The sequence below is a fragment of the Pristiophorus japonicus genome, chromosome 12, assembly GCF_044704955.1.
Source record: "Pristiophorus japonicus isolate sPriJap1 chromosome 12, sPriJap1.hap1, whole genome shotgun sequence".
NCBI lineage: Eukaryota > Metazoa > Chordata > Chondrichthyes > Pristiophoridae > Pristiophorus > Pristiophorus japonicus.
This window is the reverse complement of record NC_091988.1, coordinates 62,310,903-62,334,675: the sequence shown is the minus strand read 5'-3', so window position 1 is coordinate 62,334,675 and position 23,773 is coordinate 62,310,903. Positions and strand designations below refer to the sequence as shown.

General features: G+C 46.3%; 1 protein-coding gene across 2 annotated transcripts in view; it reads right to left on the bottom strand.

Moving 5' to 3' along the window:
- Positions 1-21,171, bottom strand: part of LOC139276926 (ETS domain-containing protein Elk-1-like) — an 81,911-nt gene extending 60,740 nt beyond the window's left edge. The window contains exon 1 of one of the 2 annotated variants that reach the window (XM_070894923.1): positions 21,102-21,171. The gene's annotated coding sequence lies outside the window, so the exon portion shown is untranslated. The remainder of the gene's footprint in view (positions 1-21,101) is intronic. The other variant, XM_070894924.1, reaches the window with a different exon arrangement.
- Between the last annotated feature and the right edge of the window lie 2,602 nt (positions 21,172-23,773).

Below are 23,773 nucleotides of genomic sequence, written 5' to 3'. Positions count from 1 at the left end.
TGCGCTGCCACCACAGATTCCATTCAGGGCCAAACGCGATCAAAGGGTGTTGGAAACAAGCAGCACCTGCAACCTGTGCCTGTTTTTGAAGTGCACCCTCCGGCAGTTGCTGCGTCTGCAGGCTCGGTGCTCTAGGGCTGCAGTGAAACCCTGCTGCAGGCTCTGTCAGGCTCACCTTGTTTCTTCTGGCTCTCTCGCTAATAAAAATGTCTGTCTGAACAAAAACAACCCTGTCATTGTTCAGTACTGTTGACTATCCTAATTCATACTGGCCATAGCAAAAGAAGTGTATTCCATAATTAGCTAGTACTTTTAAAAAATGTTTTCCTGGGATGTGGGCATCGCTGGCAAGGCAAGCATTTATTGCCCATCCCTAATTGCCCTTGAGAAGATGGTGGTGCGCTGCCTTCTTGAACCGCTGCAGTCCGTGTGGTGAAGGTATTCCCACAATGCTGGGTGTACAAAATCAAAGCGCATGGTGTTGGGGGTAATGTATTGACATGGATAGAGAACTGGTTGGCAGACAGGAAACAGAGAGTCACGATAAACAGGTCCTTTTCAGAATGGCAGGCAGTTACTAGTGGGGTGCCACAGGGCTCAGTGCTGGGACCCCAGCTATTTACAATATACATTAACGATTTGGATGAAGGAATAGAGTGTAATATCTCCAAGTTTGCGGATGACACTCAACTGGGTGGCAGTGTGAGCTGTGAAGAGGACGCTAAGAGGTTGCAGGGTGACTTGGGCAGATTAGGTGAGTGGGCAAATACATGGCAGATGCAGTATAATGTGGATAAATGTGAGGTTATCCATTTTGAGGGCAAATACACGAAGGCAGAATATTATCTGAATGGCAGCAGACTAGAAAAAGGGGGGGTGCAACGAGACCTGAGTGTCATGGTTAATCAGTCACTGAAAGTGGGCACACAGGTACAGCAGGCAGTAAAGAAGGCAAATGGTATGTTGGCCTTCATAGCTAGGGGATTTGAATATAGGAGCAGGGAGGTCTTACTGCAGTTATACAGGGCCTTAGTGAGGCCTCACCTGGAATATTGTGTTCAGTTTTGGTCTCCTAGTCTGAGGAAGGATGTTCTTGCTATTGAGGGAGTGCAGCGAAGGTTCACCAGACTGATTCCAGGGATGGCTGGGCTGTCATATGAGGAGAGACTGGATCAACTGGGCCTTTATTCACTGGAGTTTAGAAGGATGAGAGGGGATCTCATTGAAACATATAATATTCTGACGGGACTGGACAGGTTAGATACGGGAAGAATGTTCTCGATGTTGGGGAAGTCCAGAACCATGGGACATAGGACTTAGTCTTAGGATAAGGGGTAGGCCATTTAGGACTGAGATGAGGAGAAACTTCTTCACTCAGAGAGTTGTTGACCTGTGGAATTCCCTGCCACAGAGATTTGTTGATGCCAGTTCATTGGATATATTCAAGAGGGAGTTAGATATGGTCCCTACAGTTAAGGGGATCAAGGGGTATGGAGAGAAAGCAGGAAAGGGGTACTGAAGGAATGATCAGCCATGATCTTATTGAATGGCGGTGCAGGCTCGAAGGTCCGAATGGCCTACTCCTGCACCTATTTTCTATGTTTCTATTTTTTATGTTTGGGAGGGAGTTCCAGGATTTTGACCCAATGACAATGAAGGAACGGCAATATATTTCCAAGTCAGGATGGTGTGTAACTTAGAGGGGAACTTGCAGGTGATGGTGTTCTCATGCCCCTGCTGCTCTTGTCCCTCTAGGTGGTAGAGGTCACGGGTCTGGGAGGTGCTGCTGAAGACGCCTTGGCGAGTTGCTGCAGTGCATCTTGTTCATTGCGCCGGTGGTGGAGGGAGTGAATGTTGAAGATGGTGGATGGGTGCCAATCAAGCAGGCCACTTTGTCCTGGATGGTGTCGAGCTCCTTGAGTGTTGTTGGAGCTGCACTCATCCAGGCAAGTGGAGAGTATCCCATCACACCCCTGACTTGGCCCATGCCATCAACCGTCCTACTCATATACAACAGTAACTACATTTCCAAAGTACTTCATTGGATGTAAAGTGCTTTTGGGACGTCCTGCGGTTGTGAAAGGCGCTATAGAAATGCAAGTCTTTCTTCGTTGGAACAGTAATTAGAAATGTCAAACAATTACATTGGTACACATTGCCTAACCTGTCTGTGCATCAACACTTTCATTGTGTGGAGAAGAAAGAAAGACTTGCATTTATATAGCGCCTTTCACAACCACTGGATATCTCAAAGTGCTTTACAGCCAATGAAGTTCTTTTGGAATTTAGTCACTGTTGTAACATAGCAGTGAATTTGTGCACAGCAAGCTCCAACAAACAGTTTTTGTTATTTTGATTGAGGGATAAATATTGGCCAGGACACCAGGGATAACTCCCCTGCTCTTTTTTGAAATAGTGCCACGGGATCTTTTATGTCCACCTGAGAGAGCAGACAGGGTCTCGGTTTAACATCTCATCGGAAAGACGACACCTCCGACAGTGCAGCACTGGGAATGTCATACTTGATTTATGTGCTCAAGTCCTGGGGTGGGACTTGAACCCACAACCTTCTGACTCAGAGGTGAGAGCGCCACCCACTGAGCCACAGCTGACACAGGAGACCCAATGGCACAGCCGTACAATGTGCTCTTGCTATGTTGTGCTAATAGGATGGTGTGGGGCTCTGTATGACAGCACTAATGCTCAGTGCCACAGAATAGGGGCAGACACAGGCGTTCAGGTCGTACTCTGCTCTGTAGGCCCAATCTGCATATTGTTGAACGCCGAGCTGTGACATATGCCTGAGGAGGAGAGGGGAGGGGAAGGGAGGCAGGAGAAGGAAAACGGTAGGAGAGGGAGCAATGCCAAGGGTAGATCATGATGCCACCTGGCAGCCCAGGAACAGGCCATGGTTCCCACCCTGTCAGCGGCAGAGGTTGCTGGCCAGATGGATGAAGGAGATAAGATTATATGAACATGGCGGCCATGCTCATTAATAGCCACATAAACAGAGAATCATACAGCACAGAAGGAGGCCATTCGGCCCATCATACCTGTACCAGCTGTCTGAAAGTCCCACACTCCTGCTCTTTCCCTATAGCCCCATCTTGTTTTATGGAATTGAATTTGTTTTCCTACATTACAACAGTGGCTACACTTCAAAAAGTACTTCATTGGCTGTAAAGCGCTTTGAGACGTCTGTTGGTCGTGAAAGGCGCTATATAAATGCAAGTCTTTCTTTATCTTCAAACACAAAGTATACATCCAATTCCCCTTTTGAAATTTATATCTCCCTGTTTTTTTTCCGAATTATCTTAAATCTGTGACCTCTGGTTACCGACCCTCCTGCCACTGGAAACAGTTTCTTCCCCAGTCTGTTAAAAAAAAACTTTCCATTCTGGAATATTTCTATTCGAAAAGTTTGCAGCATTGGACTGATGGTAAACCAACTGACCCATGTTCAGCATTGTGTCGACACAAAATGGGAACTAAAAAAAAACATAACAGGCAGCCCTCCCAAAAGGCCACCCCTCCCACTTGCATTGTGCAAAGTCCTAGCTCCTTCATGTTTACACTGTTGGGAAATGAAAATTCGCTGGCCTTGGATTGGCTGAGTCCCTGGGCCAGTATGTCAAAGATGAAAATTATGTTTCCTGTGAGTGAAATGTCATCAGTTTAGGGCTGGAACATAATAACTAGCAAATACTTGCAGAGCAGATCGAGTGAGCCTTGCCTTGAAGTACAGTGCAACAGCGTGAATCAGTAGAACGGACCTGACTGACAGAACTTCCTTTGTGACACGTACGGAGATGAAAAGACAACTGTATTCCAAACACAATGGGTTTTATTCCCGAACACAGTGCAGCCCTTATCCACACACAAAGCAAGAGAGTAAAAAGGGAAAGTATTGAATTGGTTTTTCATCTCCAGCACAAAGACTTTGGAAATCCTCCCCTCATTCAGCTGTCACATCTGAAGGAGAGAAAACCTGTTACACAGGAACGCCAACATCACCGGCACACATTTCTGTTCTGGTTTCCAACACGGAGGAGAGTGTTCTATCTCATGGTTCCCGAGCCACTTGGGCTCGTCCTTCAGGGCCGGGGCTTTGAACTCTTGAGGGGAAAACACAGAGGCCCAGAAATTTGCCTCGGGCGATGGCGTAAAACGGGCGGTATACGCTGTACGCAGGGCCGGATTAAGGGCCTGATGGGCCTGGGGCAAACTGACCCAAATGGGCCTATAGTTATGTTTGTTCATGTTCATTACATTACGTGTCTGAGTCTGATTCTGAGTATGAAAATATAGGCCAGTATATTCAACAATGAAGCATATATTCTGTATCAAGTAGGTATATATTCTGGTTCCTGTAACATTGCAATACTAGATTCCTATGCACATATGCAAAGTTCTCTCAATAACATGTGAAATAAAACAGGCTAGTACATATTCTGTTCTGTATATAGGTACATTAGTGTACATAGATACTTCTGTATATAGGTACATTAGAGTATATTGGTACATCGGTATATAGGTATAAACAAGTGAATCTATTTTCCTCGGTCTTCTTTTTCCTTTATTATTGTCTATTCTATTCAGCCTATTTGGGAGGCCTTATAGTTTTTTTTCCTACATTTGTTTGGTGGGCCTGGGGCTGCAGCCCCATCTGCCCCCATGGTTAATCCACCCCTGCACTGCGCCTGATTTTAAGTTCTACCGCAGTCAAGAAGAAAAAAAACTAGAAAGTCTCACTATTGGGAATAGTAATGAGCCTTTCAATGGGGTTGTGCGGGAAGAATTGTCAGCCATCCAAAAGGGAACATCCTGGAAGTACTAAATCCTTCGCAGGACACCACGGGGGTGAAATTGTCCCGTGGCCCATCCAGGGGGCGCTAACCTTCCCGGCCCAGGTCAGTTAACGCCCGGGCGGAGGTCCTGCCCTGGCATGAAATTGCCCCTTTGGGGCGGTAGCATAGCACTGATGCGCCACAACATCCCTTCCCTTCAATTAAAGGGGAAGGCCGCTGCGGACTCTGCAGCCCCTTTGGTGGCCACCACTGGGTTACCAGGGGCATTGTCATCCGGGCCAACGGCCTGGCACACAAAACGCAGTGCGTGCTAGGCTGCATGATGGCAGCCCGGCCGAAACGAGGGGTGCTATTATCAGGCCGACAATAAAACATGGCGGCCTGGGACGCACACGCCCTCCCCTTTAAGGGGCGCCCCGTGAAGCTGGCACTGACATCGGCCCGGTGCCAGCCTACCAACCCACAGGGCAATTTCCCCCGCGGGACGTAGAGGGGTTAGCGCAGGATGATGAGGGGTCGGCACACACGGCGATGTTAATCATGGCAACTGCCAATTGCCCCCAAAATCCACGGGTAAATTTCAGTCGAGGCGCCCACAGCCGCCCGCCCCGGGCAAAAAAGGGGTTTGCGCCCCGTTAGCGCCTACCGGCAGCATTAACGGAATTCAGATATGGGGTAATTTCAGCCCCCACATCTAATTTCCCACGTTTATTGTAGCTGTGTCTCTGGAGGCACTGAGATCCACAACATAAGGGATGGGCATCTGAGGAGCTTTTCGAAACAATGCCCAAACAGCAACAGTTTTAGACACCATTTTGATCTACCACAAGTGGAGCCCTCAGTAAACAGCCCAGCAAAGACGGACCCTCGATGGAATCGAGCTGGTTCTGCTCACGATTGCTCACACACAGTTGCCTTGCACTGTGGCACTGTGTGGAGATATATCACCAATGATGGCACTGTGTGGAGATATATCACCAATGATGTCTCTGCAAGATTCCCTGGGAGGACAGGCGCACCAGCATCAGTGTCCTCGCCCAGGCCAACATCCCCACCATGGAAGCACTGACCACACGATCAGCTTCGCTGGGCAGGCCACATAGTTCGCATGCCAGACAAGAGACTCCCTAAGCAATTGCTCTATGCGGAGCTCCTTCATGGCAAACAAGCCAAAGGTGGGCAGCAGAAACGTTACAAGGACACCCTCAAAGCCTCCCTGGTAAAGTGCAACATCACCACTGACACCTGGGAGTTCCTGGCCGAAGACCGCCCGAGGTGGAGAAAGTGCATCCGGGAGGGCGTTGAGCTTTTGGAATCTCAACGCCACGAGCGTGAAGAGATCAGGCGCAGGCAGCGGAAGGAGCGTGCGGCAAATGAAGATGTCCCACCCACCCCTTCCCCCGACAAATGTCTGTCCCACCTGTGACAGGATCGGTGGCTCTCGTATTGGACTGTTCAGCCACCAAAGGACTCATTTTAAGAGTGGAAGCAAGTCTTCCTCGATTCCGAGGGACTGCCTATGATGATGATGCTCATGATTGCTCACACACACTTGCCTTGCACTGTGGCACTGTGTCTCCACCCCGTAATGTAAATGGAGAGAGTCTGGGCAGCAGCAGCCAAACACAATATAAAAGAGGGAATATAAATCCTCCCCACCTGAGAAAAAAAAAATGAGTTAATGCGTTAAAGTGGCACTGTCACCATGTAGTGTTCCCAACCCTCCAGGTTTGACGTGGGCGCTCCAGGAATTGAAAATGAATCTCCTGGAGCCCGCCTAGAGCAACTTGGGAAAAAAAATTACAATATATTTATTAAATTGTGTTTTTATCATTCTCTTTGAACACTTTTATTTATTAGTTATTAAAAATATTGGAGCTAGGGAAGAAAGGTTGTTTGACTCAGTATCGAATAGTCTGTTCACTTTCCGATTGGCCGTGGGAAGGTGAGGCACTGTGAATATGGACGTAAGGAATAGGCCTATATGCCCTAGAGTTTAGAAGAATGAGAGGTGATCTCATTGAAACATACAAAATTCTTACGGGGTTTGACAGGGTAGATGCATAGAAAATGTTTCCCCTGGCTGGGGGGTCACAGTCTTAGGATAAGGGGTCGGCCATTTAGGACTGAGATGAGGAGAAATTTCTTCGCTCAGAGAGTGGTGAATCTTTGGAACTCTCTATCCCAGAGGGCTGTGGAGGTTCAGTCGTTGAGTATATTCAAGACACAGATCGATACATTTTTGGGAACTAAGGGAATTGGGGATAGTAGATTTAATGTAGAGGATCACCCATGGTCTTATTGAATGGCAGAGCAGGCTCGAAGGGCCATATATTCAATGATCCAGCCTCCACAGCTCTCTGGGATAGAGAATTCCAAAGATTCACGACCTTTTGAGAGAAGAAATCCCTCCTCATCTCTGTTTTAAATGGGCGACCCCTTATTTTGAAACTATGCCCCCTAGTTCTAGATTCCTCCATGATAAAAACAATAATATTATAGGTCAATGTGGCATCGTCACCCTGGCTAACGGTCTTGTGGTCAGTGACACAAACAGAAACACAGTGACTTTGTCACATCACCTTCTGTGTCAGCTGTGGCTCAGTGAGTAGCACACTTGCCTCTGAGTCAGAAGGTTATGGGTTCAGGTCCCACTCCAGAGACTTGAGCACAAAAATCTTGGCGGACATTCCCAGTGCAGTACTGAGGGAGTGCTGCACTGCTGGAGGTGCTGTCTTTTGAATGAGATGTCCTGTCTGCTTTGTTGGCAGCAGTCCGGTCCAATTGCAAAATATCACATTGGTGCAGTAGTGGGCACTCATCTTAGCTTGAGGGTGATGGAACCTTTTTGGGACCGAATACAGGGAGCTTGACTCCGCATCTAGTTGCACTATGCCTAACCTGGGAATGCTTGGTGCTGATACTGGGTGCCTGAAGTGGAAAGTGTTCCAATCGAAACACTAACATACCCCATTGTCATGTGTGTTTTTAAATGGACCAAAATCAACTGAAAAATAGATATGTTTCTGGAAAGTTTGTGTAATGACCAACATGGATGGGTATCTAGAGATTGAACCGATGAGTGAGAATGTGGGTATGAAAGAAAAGAAAGCCTTGCATTTATATAGCGCCTTTCACAACCACCGAACTGAGTTGAGTTTACGAGTGAATAGGAGCATGGGTGCTAATTAGTGCGTAGGTTTCCAATTAACAATCCCAGGACACTGAGGTAATAAAATGCCTGTGGGATCATAGGTTACATAAATAAGGACAAAGGGGATCATTTTGGCTCAGTGGGTAGCACACTCACCTCTGAGTCAGAAGGTTGTGGGTTCAAGTCCCACTCCAGAGACTTGAGCACAATAATCTAGGCTGACAATCCAAAGGAGCGCTGCACTGTCGGAGGTGCCGCCTTTTGGATGAGACGTTAAACCGAGGTCCCGTCTACTCTCTCATTTGGACGTAAAAGATCCCACGGCGCTATTTTGAAGAAGAGCAGGGGAGTTATCCCCCAGTGTCCTGGCCAATATTTATCCCTCAATCAACATAACAAAAACAAATTATCTGGTCATTATCACATTCGTGAGAGCTTGCTGTGCACAAATTGACTGCCGTGTTTCCTACATTACAACAGTGACTACACTTCAAAAAGTACTTCATTGGCTGTAAAGCACTTTGGCTGTCCGGTGGTCGTGAAAGGTGCTATATAAAATCACATCTTCCTTTCAGGGCCATGGGCAATCATCGAGCCTGGCAACTCGAGTTTCAAAGCCCAGTCAAGTCAATCCTATTTGTGCTTATATTTCTTACTCACTGGTTTGTCCTGTTTGAATTATGTGGGCGTGGAGAATTAGAACGAGTTATTTTGCCTCTTGCTGTATTTGGTGGATAAATCCTAAGTCAGAGCACCAACATCTGTTGCCAACATCTGTTTGTGTCTGGCCTCTTGAGCATCCCCAAATTTAATCGCTCCACCATTGGCGGCTGTGCCTTCAGCTGTCTAACGCCCTAAACTCTGGAATTCTCTGCCCAAACCTCTCCGCTTCTCCTTTAAGACGCTCCTTAAAACCGACCTCTTTGACCAAGCTTTTAGTCAACTGTCCTAATACCTCCTTATGTGGCTCGCTGTCAAATTTTGTTTGATAACATGCCTTGGGATATTTTACTACGTTAAAGGCACTTTATAAATGCAAGTTGTTATTGTTGCGTCAGCAAGATCTGTTATTATATACAGATTAATGAGAACATGGATTTAAACTTTATTTTTGGCATCTGAGGCTCTGTGATGCACATAGCCCACAAAGACAAAAAACTTGGACATCCCTTCTCTGCACCAATAAGAACCCCTTTCTGCAATGACTGCCCTGTTTTCCTTTGGGGATCTGACACTGTCTTTCAGAGTTTGACAATATTTGACAAAATGTGGCAAAAACCGACTGCATTGGTATGTTCCTATCTATGTTGTTATATAAAACAGCTGTATATTCCACTATATCAACCAGCGAACTAAATGGGGCTGCATTGTCGGTGGCTCTCTCTTTCGAATGAGATGTTAAATCGAGTGACCCTGAGCACCAGACGGAATGGTTGTATGAGATCTGATGGCGCTATTAGGAAAAGAGCAGGGGGTTCTCACAGAGTCTTGTCCAACATTCCCCCCTCAATCAACACCATCAAAAAACAGATTCCGTAGTCATTTGCTGTTTGTGGGATTTTGCATAAATCAGTTGCTGTGTTCACCTACATAGCAACTGTGACCATTGGGCAAAGTGCTTTGGGGCATCTAGGACATGATAAGCTGCTATATACATATCAAGTTCTACCATCTCCACTCGAGGGACTTGAGCACAAAAATCTCGGCTGACACACCAGTGCAGTGCTGAGGGAGTGCTGCATTGTCGGTGGTGGCGTCTTTCGGATGAGACATTAAACCGAGGCCCCGTCTGCTCTCTCAGGTGGACGTAAAAGATACCATAGCACTATTTCGAAGAAGAGCAGGGGAGTTATTCCCGGTGTCCTGGGCCAATATTTATCCCTCAAACAGCATAACTAAAACAGATTATCTGGTCATTATCACATTGCTGTTTGTGGAAGCTCACTGTGTGCAGATTGGCTGACGTATTTCCCACATTACAACAGTGACTACACTTCAAAAGTGCTTCATTGGCTGTAAAGCGCTTTGGAATGTCCTACGGTTGTGAAAGGCGCTATATAATTGCAAGTCTTTCTTTCTTTTCTATAAAATGGATGGACGAAAGAAGGAAGTCCAGTGTGATAGGAGACGGCAAATAATCTTACACATTAACCAGTGCTAACTTTGGTCTGGGTTGGTTTGGGAATTGAGACACTGGCCAACATTAACAGAGCTGTGTGCTGTATATAGCAACACCCATTCCTTCTTTCATTTTGACCCATGTGTAAATAATGGGAAGGTTAACCGTCTGAGCATGTCAGAGAAACTGGTGCCCTTGCATCAAAAAAATAGTACTTCATTGACTGTAAAGCGTTTTGGGACATCCCGAGATCATGAAAGGTGCTATATAAATGCAAGTCTTTCTTTCTTTCAAAACACTGGGAAATTCACCAAACTGTCAAAAATCAAAATTTTCAGGAAGGACGTGCCCCCGGAATCCCATGGTGCCTTCATCCCCTTCACTGTTGCTGCAATCCATTTTTATGTACTCTTGCTATTTTTCCGCAAAATCGTCTATGGACTGTTGGGCATACCTGCAGCTTAAGCTATAGCAAGCCCAAATCCCCATGCCTTTCAGTGTAACTAAACAGTGCAGTGTGTACCATCTACAAAACGCACTGCAGCAACTCGCCGAGGCTTCTTCGGCAGCACCTCCCAAACCCGCGACCAACCACTACCACCTAGAAGGACAAGGGCAGCAGGCACATGGGAACACCATCACCTCCAAGTTGCCCTCCAAGTTACACACCATACTGACTTGGAAATATATCACCGTTCCTTCATCATCACTGGGTTAAAATCCTGGAACTCCCTCCCTAGCAGCATTTTGGGAGTACCTTCACTACACGGACTGCAGCAGTTCAAGAAGGTAGCTCACCACCATCATCATCATTGGCAGTCCTTCATATCAAGGATGACTTGCTTCCATGCCAAAAAAGGCTGAGTTCACAGGTGTTTCAATGAAGGACCTAATATTCCAGATCCCGAACTACATCTTGAAGGGTGGAAGATGCCTGTGCGTGGAAATTTTTTACGTGTGGTGGCCGTTGCACACCAGCCACCACATGGGCTTGACAGAGCTAGGTCTTGGTCCAGTGGCAAGGACGACTGGAGACCAGCTCTTCTGCACGGACCTAGCACGTACACATATCGCAGTGTGGGCTGGCCCGTGCTGCCCCTGGGCCTTCGGCTCTTCTGGACCCTGAACTCACGCCTCTCCTGGGCCCCAGTCACGTCCCTCTACGAACTCTCGCCACTCCCCCACCCTGACCTTGTCGCTCCAGCTGCACCTGCCCGCACTCCAATCAGCGGCCTGGATTTGGGTGATGTCAAATCCAGTCGCCTCTTTGCAGCCGTCGCATTCCTGCAGAAGCACGCGTTGCTCTCTGCAGTGGTATGCCACCGCACGTTGCTCCCTCTAATGGCCCCGGCCCGCTGATGGTCTTGCAGGCCGGGACCGCAACGATTTCCGGGCTGGGCCACCGCACATATTGACTGCTGTGTTTTCCTACATTTCAAGTGACTACACTTCAAAAGTACTTTATTGGTGAAAAGTGCTTTCAGAAGGCCAAAGGCAAGTTCTTTGTTTCTATATTAATAATAAGACTATTACTACTGTACTGCTATTTATTTAGTGCCTTCACCGTAGTAAAACGTCCCAAGGTGCTTCACAGGAGCGTTATCAGACAGAATTTGACACCGAGCTACACAAGAAGATATTGGATAGATGGTCACAGAGGATGGTTTTAAGAAGCATCTTAATGTAGAAAGGAGAGGTAGAGAGGCGGAGAGATTTAGGGAGGGAATTCCAGAGCTTAGGGCGAAGGCAGCTGAAGGCAGGCCGCCAATGGTGGAACAGTTAAAATCGGGACTGCACAAGAAGCCAGAATTGGAGGAGCGCAGAGAGTTCGGGAGGGTTGTGGGGCTGGAGGAGGTCACAGAGACAGGGAGAGCCGAGACCATGGAGGGGTTTGAAAATAAGGATGAAAATTTTAAAATCGAGGTGTTTCTCACCATCAACTTCTCAAGGTCAAATAAGGATGGGCAATAAATGCCAGCCTTGCCAGCGACACCCACATGCCATGAACGAATTAAAAAAAGCTAACTGTCTTACATCTGGGGGTTCTTAACTCACCTGGCTCTGAAAAATGGAAAAATATTCCATTCCCGATATCTGGTGCTGAAAATGCATCCAAAAAAAATACACATACGTATAATAGTCCTTTTTCATAAAATTACATAAGGGTTAAGCATGGACCAGGGTCCTGACTGTAAGTAATTACTACATACATGTTCTTAATGAAGATTAATGCCACAAATCTGTTCTTAGAATTTCCCAAAGAGTGTGGGAATAGGAAATGATAAGATATATTGGAATTTAGTGGCTGAATTACTCATTGCTACAACAGATGCTTCATCATCTACGATCCTTCCTGCTGTGCAGCATAGACCCTGGTTCGCCTTGAAGCATTGCAGGAGACATTAAAGAAATACATTACAATCCGTAAGATTCCCCCCCCCACCCCTCCCACCCCTCCTCCGTTCCCCCGCCACCACCCACCCTTCACCGTCCCCATTTGCTTAGTGGGTAGATGCACTGCACGGTGTAGTACTGAGCAATACAGACCAGATACATCACTCGTTTGATCCTGCCCCTTGTTGAGCTAGCTGATCCCAGCAAGGATCCGGCATATCTGGGTGAGGGAGGGAATAATTAGTCGTGTTTCTCACCCCCCTAATTGCTATCCAGTAACCCCATCTGGAACCACGTGTGATGCATGCTACGGAAAAGGGCAGCAGAGTGGGGAACAATTGGATGGCTCTTTTCAAAGAGCTGGCACAGGCATGATGGGCTGAATGGCCTCCTTCTGTGCGGTATGATTGTAACACGTACCAAATAGGGGAAATTTGTAACATTACTTTTTTATTTTCGTTCCTGGGATGTGGGCGTCGCTGGCAAGGCCAGCATTTATTGCCCAAACCTAATTGCCCTTGAGAAGGTGGTGGTGAGCCGCCTTCTTGAACCGCTGCAGTCCATGTGGTGAAGGTTCTCCCACAGTGCTGTTAGGGAGGGAGTTCCAGGATTTTGACCCAGCGACGATGAAGGAACGGCGTTATATTTCCAAGTCAGAATGGTGTGTGACTTGGAGGGGAACTTGGAGGTGATGGTGTACCCATGCGCCTGCTGCCCTTGTCCTTCTAGGTGGTAGAGGTCGCGGGTTTGGGAGGCGCCGCTGAAGAAGCCTTGGCGAGTTGCTGCAGTGCAATTTGTAGATGGTACACACTGCAGCCACGGTGCACCGGTGGTGGAGGAAGTGAATGTTGAAGGTGGTGGATGGGGTGCCAATCAAGCGGGCCACTTTGTCCTGGATGGTGTCGAGCATATTGACTGTTACTGGAGCTGCGCTCATCCAGGCAAGTGCAGAGTATTCCAAAACACTCCTGGCTTTAGGTAGACACAGTAATGTGACTTAAACACTGGCTACAGAGTAGTTGTGTCTTTAAAACATTTTGATTGGCTCTGTTTCAGAGGCGATTGCATAACACTCTACTAGTTCAACTACATTTCAATTAAGCATCGCAAGTCCTCGATGGTCTTCCTTGTTTATACTGTTTCCTGGAATCAGAAGTGAATTGTGCCACAATCTAACACCATGTCTGAGGCAGTGCCTTCTTGAGTATTAATAAATTCTAATTTGCAGACTGCGGTAAGCAGGCAAATCCATTTGGGGGTGAAAATCAACTTTGGTGTGGAGCCGGGGGGGGGGGGGAGGGAGTACAAAACAGAGTAAGGCAGATTGTCTGTACGTTATACACCCTACTCAATTTTTCTTTCCATTAAAGTCAATTGAAGAGGAAGGAGTGGTCCGATTAAAAACAAAACATAGGTATTTGTAGGGGGTGGCTGTTTGAACACTCTTCCCCCCCGCCCCCACCCCCAAAGCCCTGAAACCTTCCGCCTATAATGTATTGCAGTGACAGTTCTCACGCAGGCAAACAGAGCAGTCATCCTCTGCACAGCAAGATCCCACAAACAGTAATGAGATGGATGGACGACCCACTAATCCATTTCTGGATCTGCTCAGGGACTAATGTTAGCCAAGAGAACTCCCTGCCCCCCTCTTTCATTCAGAATAGGATCTTCAGCCTCCTCGGTAGCACCAGGCAGTCCTTGACTTCATCTCTCAAGAAGCACTTTCAACAATGCAGCATTCCTTCAGTAATGCACTGGAGCGTCAGCCTAGATTCTGTGTTCAAGTTCCACAGTGATGTTTAACTCTACAACCTCCTGACACATCTCAAGATACCAACTGAGCCAAGTTGGTCCTCAATCGCATGTGACATTTCTTTTTTATTCATTCACAGGACGGGATGTGGGCGTCGCTGCAAGGCCAGCATTTATTACCCATCCCTAACTGCCACCCTTGAGAAGATGGTGAGCCTTCTTAAACTGCAGTCCGTGTGATGAAGGTCTCTTTTCAGAGTGGTTTGGTACAACTAAGTTGCTTTGCTCGGCCACTTAAGAGTCTACCTGTGGGTCTGGAGTCACATATAGGCCAGACTGGGTAAGGATGGCAGATTTCCTTCCCCAAAGGACATTAGTGAACCAGATGGGTTTTTACAGCAATATGGTAGTTTCATGGTAACCATTACTGATACTACCCTTTTAATTCCACATTTATTTAATTAACTGAATTTAAATTCCCCAGTTGACGCAGTGGGATTTGAACTCACGTCGCTAGATCATTTGTCTAAGTTTCTGGATTGCTAGCCCAGTAACATAACCACTCTGCTACTGTATCCTGTAATTAGTATTGAATATAATTAATAGTTTATTGTTGTTTGAAGTAGTTTAGAATTATTCATAGTTGCACATTCTGGCTGTGCAGTAATAGTATCATAAGGCAAGAGCTCTGGCCGTTAGGTTATATAGAGGAGCAGAGCATGTGTAAAATCGGAACATTAAACAGGCTGTGGGTTTTGCTGATGGTGTTACTATTGGTGCGACTGAGTCACTGGCATGTTTCACTTTATCTCTTGATTTAAGCTTTATGCCATCTTTTCTAATGCCGTTGACAGCCGGGTTCATTTTGATGTGGCATAGTGTTCCATTAAAAGAAAGCTTTCTCCTGGTTTTTAGCAAGCTGAACATCATATAGGTGCCTTATTTTCGAGAGGGAGTGACTTCTTTGCAACACTTTTCCCTCTTTATGTACGGTCGGGGGCTGTGGGTTAGGATGGGGGAACACCCTGCGGAGACTAACTTACCAAATCAGTGACAACGTCAGGGGGCCGACAGCCCACATTCACTTTCATGCAAATGGCTCCTTTAACTCGACAGCATTTTTGTAAACCCACATTTCTTGGATCTACAACATCAATTCTCCTAGTCTGGAGCCATCTATAACTATAGAATGCAGTCAGTAGAGAGATACCTACGTGTCTCTTGTCAGCTGCAGTCCTATAATATGAAAGAAAGATTTGCATTAATATAGCATCTTTCACGGCCTCAGGATCTCCCAAAGCGCTTTACAGCCAATGAAGCCCTTTTTGAATTGAAGTCACTGTTGTAATGTAGGAAACACGGCAGCCAATTTGCGCACAGCAAGCTCCCATAAACAGCAATGTGGTAATGACCAGATGATCTGCTTTTTAGTGATGTTGATTGATGGATAAATATTGGCCAGGACACGGGAGATGACTCCCCTGCTCTTCTTCGAAATAGTGCCATGGGATCTTGTACGTCCACCTGAGAGAACAGATTTGGCCTCGGTTTAACGACTCATCCAAAAGTCAATCCATTTCATAATCAGAAGTATTCGTTAACTCAATCTCAAGCAGTGACTTGTCCATGGGTCAAACTCACAGGTTCTGATTTTTTCCTTTAATGTCTGACGAAGCATCACTATCTCCCTTACAACAGTGACTACACTCCAAAAGTACTTCATTGGCTGTAAAGCGCTTTGAGACGTCCAGTGGTTGTGAAAGGCGCTATATAAATACAAGTCTTTCTTTTTTTGATCTTTCCAGGTGCTGAAAGACCCACTGGAAATTTCCACCTTTCATCTGCTTTTAGTCAACTTCGATTTTTTTTTCCCAAACTGCATTTTTTCTCCCAACACCAGCAGCAGCATCCTTACAGTCCTGAGCTTGTGAAAGGCACTAAGTGAATGCAAGTTCTTTCTTGTTTCTTTCATAGCAATACGATCAAACTCTCAGTGCACAGCCTCAGTGAGGGTTCTTGGGCCTGGCTACGAGGAACCTTCGTTGGGTGCCTTCTCCCAGAGTTCTGACATTCGCAGATGGATAGCGTTAACTGAAAGCTGCAGAGCAGCTGTGACCTCCGCTGCCGGGAACCACCGGCAACTTGTGACATCTTTGAATGACAAGGATAAACATTGAGCACAAGCCGCTGATGCCAAAGTGGCCGCAAGTCAGAGAATAAATGCATCGCAGCCAAGAAAGGCACACAAACTTTGTAACCAAAGAATATCACGAACAGACAATGTCTTGCCCCTCTATAGTACTTTCGATGTAGTGAAACATCCCACATCACTTTACAAAAGGGGGAGACTGAGCACCCAACGGGGATTTGGGACGAGGGTTAGGAGAGGTGACAAAGACATAGCTGAGGAGATAGGCTTTGAGGAGGATTCTGAAAGTGAAAATAACAAATAGCATCATATTCAACAAGCACTAAAAAACCCTTTTCAATATATAGAAAATAACCAATACCTGGGAGCGAGTTACAGGTTGGAATCTAATCGAGGGCTTCAGATGGTTTATATACAGAATAATGGATAGCTGGGAGTAAGTTGTTAGTGAAGATCACAATGTAATTATGGATGAGGAAAGCCATTCAACCCAACACGGCTCACTCCCCCAGAAATAAACGCTACACACCACAATCTCAGCACCCAGCTGTAGCGGGTGGGGGACGCGGGGGAAGGCCACCCTGGCTGCCTGTCTCTCTTCCCCAGCACTCCTGTGCCTGCATGGCCCCGGAGAGGGAGTATGCAGTGTCCGCCAGACCGGTTGAGGCCTTCCATGACCAGTGGACACCGCAGGGAGTAAAGTGTCTTACTGGCATTTATTACAACATTAGAATTTATTTGGTATGGTTCTTTTTGGTTTTGTTGGCAATTAGTGGCTTATTTTGGCATCTTTTTGTTCGATTGGATGATACATTTGCTTATTATATTAGTGGTGCCCTTAAAAGGGGCAATTGTTGTGATGATTCTTGTTAGATGAAGGTTTACGAGATCAATTCCTGAGATGAAAGGGTTGTCTTCTGATGAAAGGTTGAGCAGGTTGGGCCTGGAGTTTAGAAGAATGAGAGGTGATCTTATTGAAACATTTAAGATTCTGAGGGGGCTTGACAGGTTAGATGCAGAGAGGTTGTTTCCCCTCGTGGGGGAACCTAGAATTAAGGGACATAGTTTCAGAATAAGTGGTTGCCCATTTAAGACAGAGATAAGGAGGAATTTCTTCTCTCAGGGGATCGTGAATCTTTGAAATTCTCTACTCCAGAGAGCTAGGGAGGCTGGGTCATTGAATATATTCAAGGCTGAGATAGACAGATTCTTGAACGATAAGGGAGTCAAGGGTTATGGGGAACAAACAGGAAAGTGGAGTTGAGACCAAGATCAGATGAACCATGATTTTATTGAAAGGCGGAGCAGGTTTGAGGGGCCAAATGATCTACTCCTGCTCCTATTTCTTATGTTCTTATGACACTGGAGGCATCTCAGTGTCACCCTTATTGGGCCATCAAAATAGGCCCAACTGTTTCTTAAAAGATTGCAGGGTTTTGCCTCTACAACTGATCTACCAGAAGTCTGTTTCACGTGATGGTCTATTCTGTGTGTAGAACCTCTTGTCCATAGTCCAAAATTGGCCTTTTACTTGCCCTCCCTTCATAGCTCCACAATCATGGTTTAATTTGAGTAATATTCTGGGTTTACATCGAAACATAGAAAATAGGAGCAGTAGTAGGCCTTCGAGCCTGCACCGCCATTCAATAGAATCATGGCTGATCCTCTATCTCAACACCATATTACCGCTTTTTCCCCATACCCCTTGATGCCTTTTGTTTCTATAAATCTATCCATCTCCTTCTTAAATATATTCAGTGACTTGGCCTCCACAGCCTTCTGTGGTAGAGAATTCCACAGGTTCACCACCCTCTGAGTGAAAAAATTTCTCCTCATCTCGGTCCTAAATTTCCTACCCCATATCCTGAGACTGTCACCCCTTGTTCTAGACTCCCCAGCCAAGGGGAAACATCTTCCCCGCATTCAGTCTATCCAACCCAGTCAGAATTTTATACATTTCAATGAGATCCCCTCTCATTCTTCTAAACTCTAGTGAATACAGGCCTAGTCGACCCAATCTCTCCTCATACGACAGTCCTGCCATCCCAGGAATCAGTCTGGTGAACCTTCGCTGCACTCCCTGAATGGCAGAGGCTCTATACTTTCATTCCACTATCACACACGGGAGGAATAGGAATATCGAAAGGCGCTCCCAGTAACACAGACACAGAGCAACACCAGGGAAAGCCAATCCCTCATGGTGATGGATCGCAGTTTCACCACCTCACTCCGATTCTACTCGAATCCCCAACCGTGTTCCCTGGTAAATGCTGGGCAAGAAATGGTGTCTCTCACCGAAATTGCAGACAGTGCCTTTTGTACCAATATTTGCATGAATGTGCTTTAATGGCCTCAGTTCCTGCTCCCATCCTGTACTGTAACACAGAGAGCTCTCTCTCTCTCTCTCATGCTCATGCACTCACTCACCGGCATGCTCACAGTGATCAGGAGCAAGAACCCTGGCTGATTTCCTCTCTCTCTAACCCAAGGGTCACTGGACAGTGATCAGGAGCAAGAACCCTGGCTGATTTCCTCTCTCTCTAACCCAAGGGTCACTGGACAGTGATCAGGAGCAGGTGCCCTGGCTGATTTCCTCTCTCTCTAACCCAAGGGTCACTGGACAGTGATCAGGAGCAGATACCTTGGATGATTTCCTCTCTCTCTAACCCAAGGGTCACTGGACAGCGATCAGGAGCAGGAATCCTGGCTGAATTCCTCTCTCTCTAACCCAAGGGTCACTGGACAGTGATCAGGAGCAGGGACCCTGGCTGAATTCCTCTCTCTCTGACCCAAGGGTCACTGGACAGTGATCAGGAGCAGGAACCCTGGCTGATTTTTCTTCTTTCTAACCCATAGAATTTACAACACAGAATTTACATAGAATTTATAACACAGAAACAGGCCATTCGGCCCAACTGGTCTGTGCCAGTGTTTATGTTGCACACCAGCCTCCTTCCTCGTGTGCTTATTTAGCATCTCCTTAAATGTGTCCATGCTATTCGCCTCTTACTTTTGCTAATCTTTCACCACCTTATATAGCTTTATGTATGAGATCCCATGGCACTAATTTTGAAGAAGAGCAGAGGAGTTATCCCCAGTGTCCTTGGCCAATATTTATCCCTCAATCAATATCACTTAAAAAAAAGATTATCTGGTCATTATCACATTGCTGTTTGTGGGAGCTTGCTGTGCGCAAATTAGCAGCCCGCATTTCCCACATTACAATAGCGACTGCACTTCAAAAAGTATTTCATTGGCTGAAAAGCACTTTGGGACCTCCTGAGTTTATAAAAAACGCTATAGAAATGCAAGTCTTTCTTTCATATTATAGGATTGCAACTGACAAGAGACCTGCAGTATCTCTCTGTTGATGTGAAAGGCGCTATATAAATGCAAGTCTTTCTACCTTCTTCTATGAGACCATCTTCTCAGTTGCTTTCTTTCATAGCTTTGGTGTTTATCCTGTAACATATACACTTTATATGTCCACTGTGGCTCAGTGGGTAGTACTCTCGTCTGAGTCAGAAGATTGTGGGTTCAAGTCCCATTACAGGAACTTAAGCACAAAGACCGAGGCTGACACTCCAGTACAGTACTGAGGGAGTGCTGCACTGTCAAAGGTGTTGTCTTTTGTATGTGACATTAAACTGAGGCCCTGTCTACCCTCTCAGGTGGGTAAAAGATCCCAGGGCACTATTTCGAAGAAGAGCAGGGGAGTTATCCCCGGTGTCCTGGCCAATATTTATCCTTTAATCAACATAACAAAACCAGATTATCTGGTCATTCTCATATTACTGTTTGTGGGAGCTTGCTGTGTGCAAATTGGCTGCCGCATTTTCTACATTACAACAGTGACTACAATCCAAAAGTACTTAATTGGCTGTAAAACGCTTTGAGACGTCCGGTGGCTGTGAAAGGCGCTCTATAAATGCAAGTCTTTATTTTTCTCCTTTCACAGCTCCAGCCTTTAGCCTTTAGATATCAGTCCCCTTGACCTGGGGAGATCAGGCTGGAAGAGTTGTAATGACTTAAATCACTCTCTGGGACGGGGGAGTGAGTTGCAGGCTGGAATCGAGCTGAAGGAAGATAGATGCTGTGTATTTTCAGCCGTGTATACAATTGCACCCATTGGCCCTCTATGAGATTATACCCACTCCCAGTCACTCCAGGGGGGTTATCTATCCTTTCACAACATACTCTCCTCGCCCTTGGGGAGGTGTGCCACTGGCAGCAAAATACGAAAGCTTTTGATGTCACTGTTACAGAAACAGTGTTCAGTTGACAGATTACACACACACACACACGGTCACAGTCAAACCCCGGGATAAATGCCAAGGCTGAAAAGCAGGGTGGAAATATGAGCTGAAGACGGAAGCGTTTAGAAAACAGCCCTGGCTTTGGCACTTTCTGTCAGTTTGGAGGACAGCCAGCAGAACGGCAGATAATATACATTTTCCCCCAAAAAAAAACTTTTAAAAGTTTCGCTTTCTACCAGACATCATCAACCTTGGGTCGACCCACCCCCTCCCCAACCTCCAAAGATCATACACCTTTATTTACAGAAAGAAAAATACACAAAAAAGCAAAAAAACTGCAGAAATCTGGAATAAAAATATTAACACCACCCCCAGAACAACATTCAACCAAAGCGCGCCCGACGTCTCGAAAGAACACAGATGTCAATCATGTTACAGTAAAACCCAATGTTACTGTATCGGCTGTTACCTCGGTAATCCTGGCGGATAGAGCCCGTCCCTTCCCTTACGGAGACATGGCAGTAAGCTTGCCTTTTCCTCCTCCTTTCTGTCCCTTTTTTTAACTCGATCCCAGCGAAGAGAAAGTTGGCGAGCGGTGTCTTCAGCACATGGCCTGAAATCCCAGCGACATTGAACCGTGTGTGTCGGTTTCAAGCCTTGAAAAAAAACTTGGCCTGAGCTCCTCCTCTATCGCTCATCATTCCTGGTGTATGAGGTTCTCAGACACTGTCACCGACACGCCTCCTAACCCCGCACACACACACACACACACAAGCAACAAAAAACATTGGCTTCAATTACTTTGAGAGTCGAGAGAGGCAAATGATTTTTTTAAACACTCACACATACACACAATCCGCCATCTCCACTGGATATAATGTAACGAGGACAAATCAGTTTCACTCCAAGGAGGGATTTCCCCAGAAGGATCATTTCTAAACTTATTTTACTCCATTCTCTGGAACTTTGGCGCTAATTATAGTTAGTGCTAACTGAAGGGATTTCTTGATCATATGCACGTGTAAGGAGGGGGGAGGGGTAAAATTATAAATGCCATGTTACAAAATTTATACACAAGGGGAGTAGGAATGTAACAGGGTTGAGGCGTTCCTGATCCGGGGCTGGGCTAGGCTATTTACGTGTACAGCAGTCAGCAAGACCTCACAAACTCCATAATTAATGGTCATTAATGTTCATTTAATGGTTTGGTTGTTTGTGGGAGTTTTTTGTGGGCTATCTATTATTTTGTAAAGTTTCTGAATAGCTAGGGGGCTATTTAAGGGGGCCCCTGCCCTGCTGAAAAAAGGTGTTTGATCAGCTATTTATTTCTTGGCGTCAACCAACCGTGTAAATGTAGAAATTGCTTTGAAACATGTCGACATTTGAGGGATACTGACATGCGAATAACGCACTGGTCTGAAATTCCTGTCTCCGCTTATTTTTAAAATCTTAGCACAGACATTAATCCATTTAACTGCAAACAACACAAAGTCTCCACTCAAATAGCAGAGAGGAATTTCAGATAAATGCATTAAGACAGTCGTACGCCGGCAGCCCACAGGGTGATTTCAAGGCCATCGGACTGTCACTTGTAGGAGAGCACTGTGGGGAACATGATGGATGGCCCCTCCGGCTCGGACTGAACCCATATCTCCAACAGAAACTGGTGTACCTGCTGTGTATTTCCAATATTGTCCAATTTTATTTCTTCTGGCTTTTCTATTTCATAAAAACAACAAAAAAATGCCATGCATTTTTGTCACTGTAACGTATGCACCTGTGAGCATGCTCACAGGTTTGTAGAGCTGTTGAACCTCCCTCGGGAGCTGGCGCCTCATAACTTGAGCCTCCTCGGGGAAATCCCATCCATGCCTTTCAGTTCTGCGCAGAGGGGTTTCCTATACGGGCTGCTCTTGCACACGCTCCACTTTGCCGTCCTCGTCTGCCATCCGGACACGCCATGGAGCACCATCTTGCCATCCAGAGGAGGGGCGGGGGTCCCCAATGGAGTGCTCTCTACATGGGAGTCCTCCTGTTATTTATTGGGGACTTGGCCTGGAGGGTGGTACACAGAGCAGTCCCGTGAAATAAATTTTTAAGCCGGTTCACGGGCTCCCAGGCCGCCTGCAATTTCTGCGGTCTGGAAGAGTCCGTGTTCCATGTTTTTATTGAATGTGTGAGGTTGCAGCCCCTAGTCCACTATTTAAAGGGGCTGCTCCTCAAATTCTGGCTGCACTTCAGTCCCACACTCCTGATCTTTGGGCACCCTGTGCGGAGGGGAGTGGGTAGGTCCGAAGGCCTCCTCGTAGGACTGCTCCTGGGCACGGCCAAGGGGGCCATCAGCCGGTCCAGGCAGCGGGCGGTCGAGGGGGTCGTTCAGCCTGACTGCCTGCCTCTCTTCCGCAGTTACATCCAAGCCAGGGTATCCCTGGAGATGGAGCACACGGTGTCCACCGGTACGCTTGCGGCCTTCCGCGAGAGATGGGCACCGGAGGGACTGGAGTGCATCATCACCCCCGGCAACCAAATTTTAATTTGATTTTATATGTTTTAAAGTTTAATTTGTTTTAATTGCCGGGTTTTAGTGTCCCCCTCCCCTTTTATAGGGAGCACTTGGAAATTACGGTTTTAGTGCCCAAAAGAAAAGTACAAAAAACCCCCAAAAAAGACAAAAAAGGGCCTGGAAAAATGTTTGGAATGTCCCCCAGATCAGGGGGCACTTGATTTAACTGTTTATTTTAGTTTTCTAACAAAAGAGTTTTAGAGCTGTTGAACCTCCCTCGGGAGCCTGACAACCAAATTTTAATTTGATCGGAGAGGTTCCTTTAAAGTTTATTTGGTAATTTGTGGGTTTTAGTGTTCCTGAAATAAGGGGGCACTCAGGTTTTCTGCTAATTAAAATAGTTGTAGAGCTGTTGAGTTGGGAGTAGCTTAGCCAATCATACGATGTTCACAAAACTCAATAAAACCCCAACCAGTTGGGTTCGGGTGATCCATGATGAGGCAGGTGGTTGTGAGCCGAGTGGATGAACTGGTAATGTGTAGTGTGATTGTTAAACCTTTGCTAATAAACCAATTAGTTCTTAATAGCAATGTCTTGCTATGAATTCTTAAGCAAAGAACCCATGAAATAAATACATC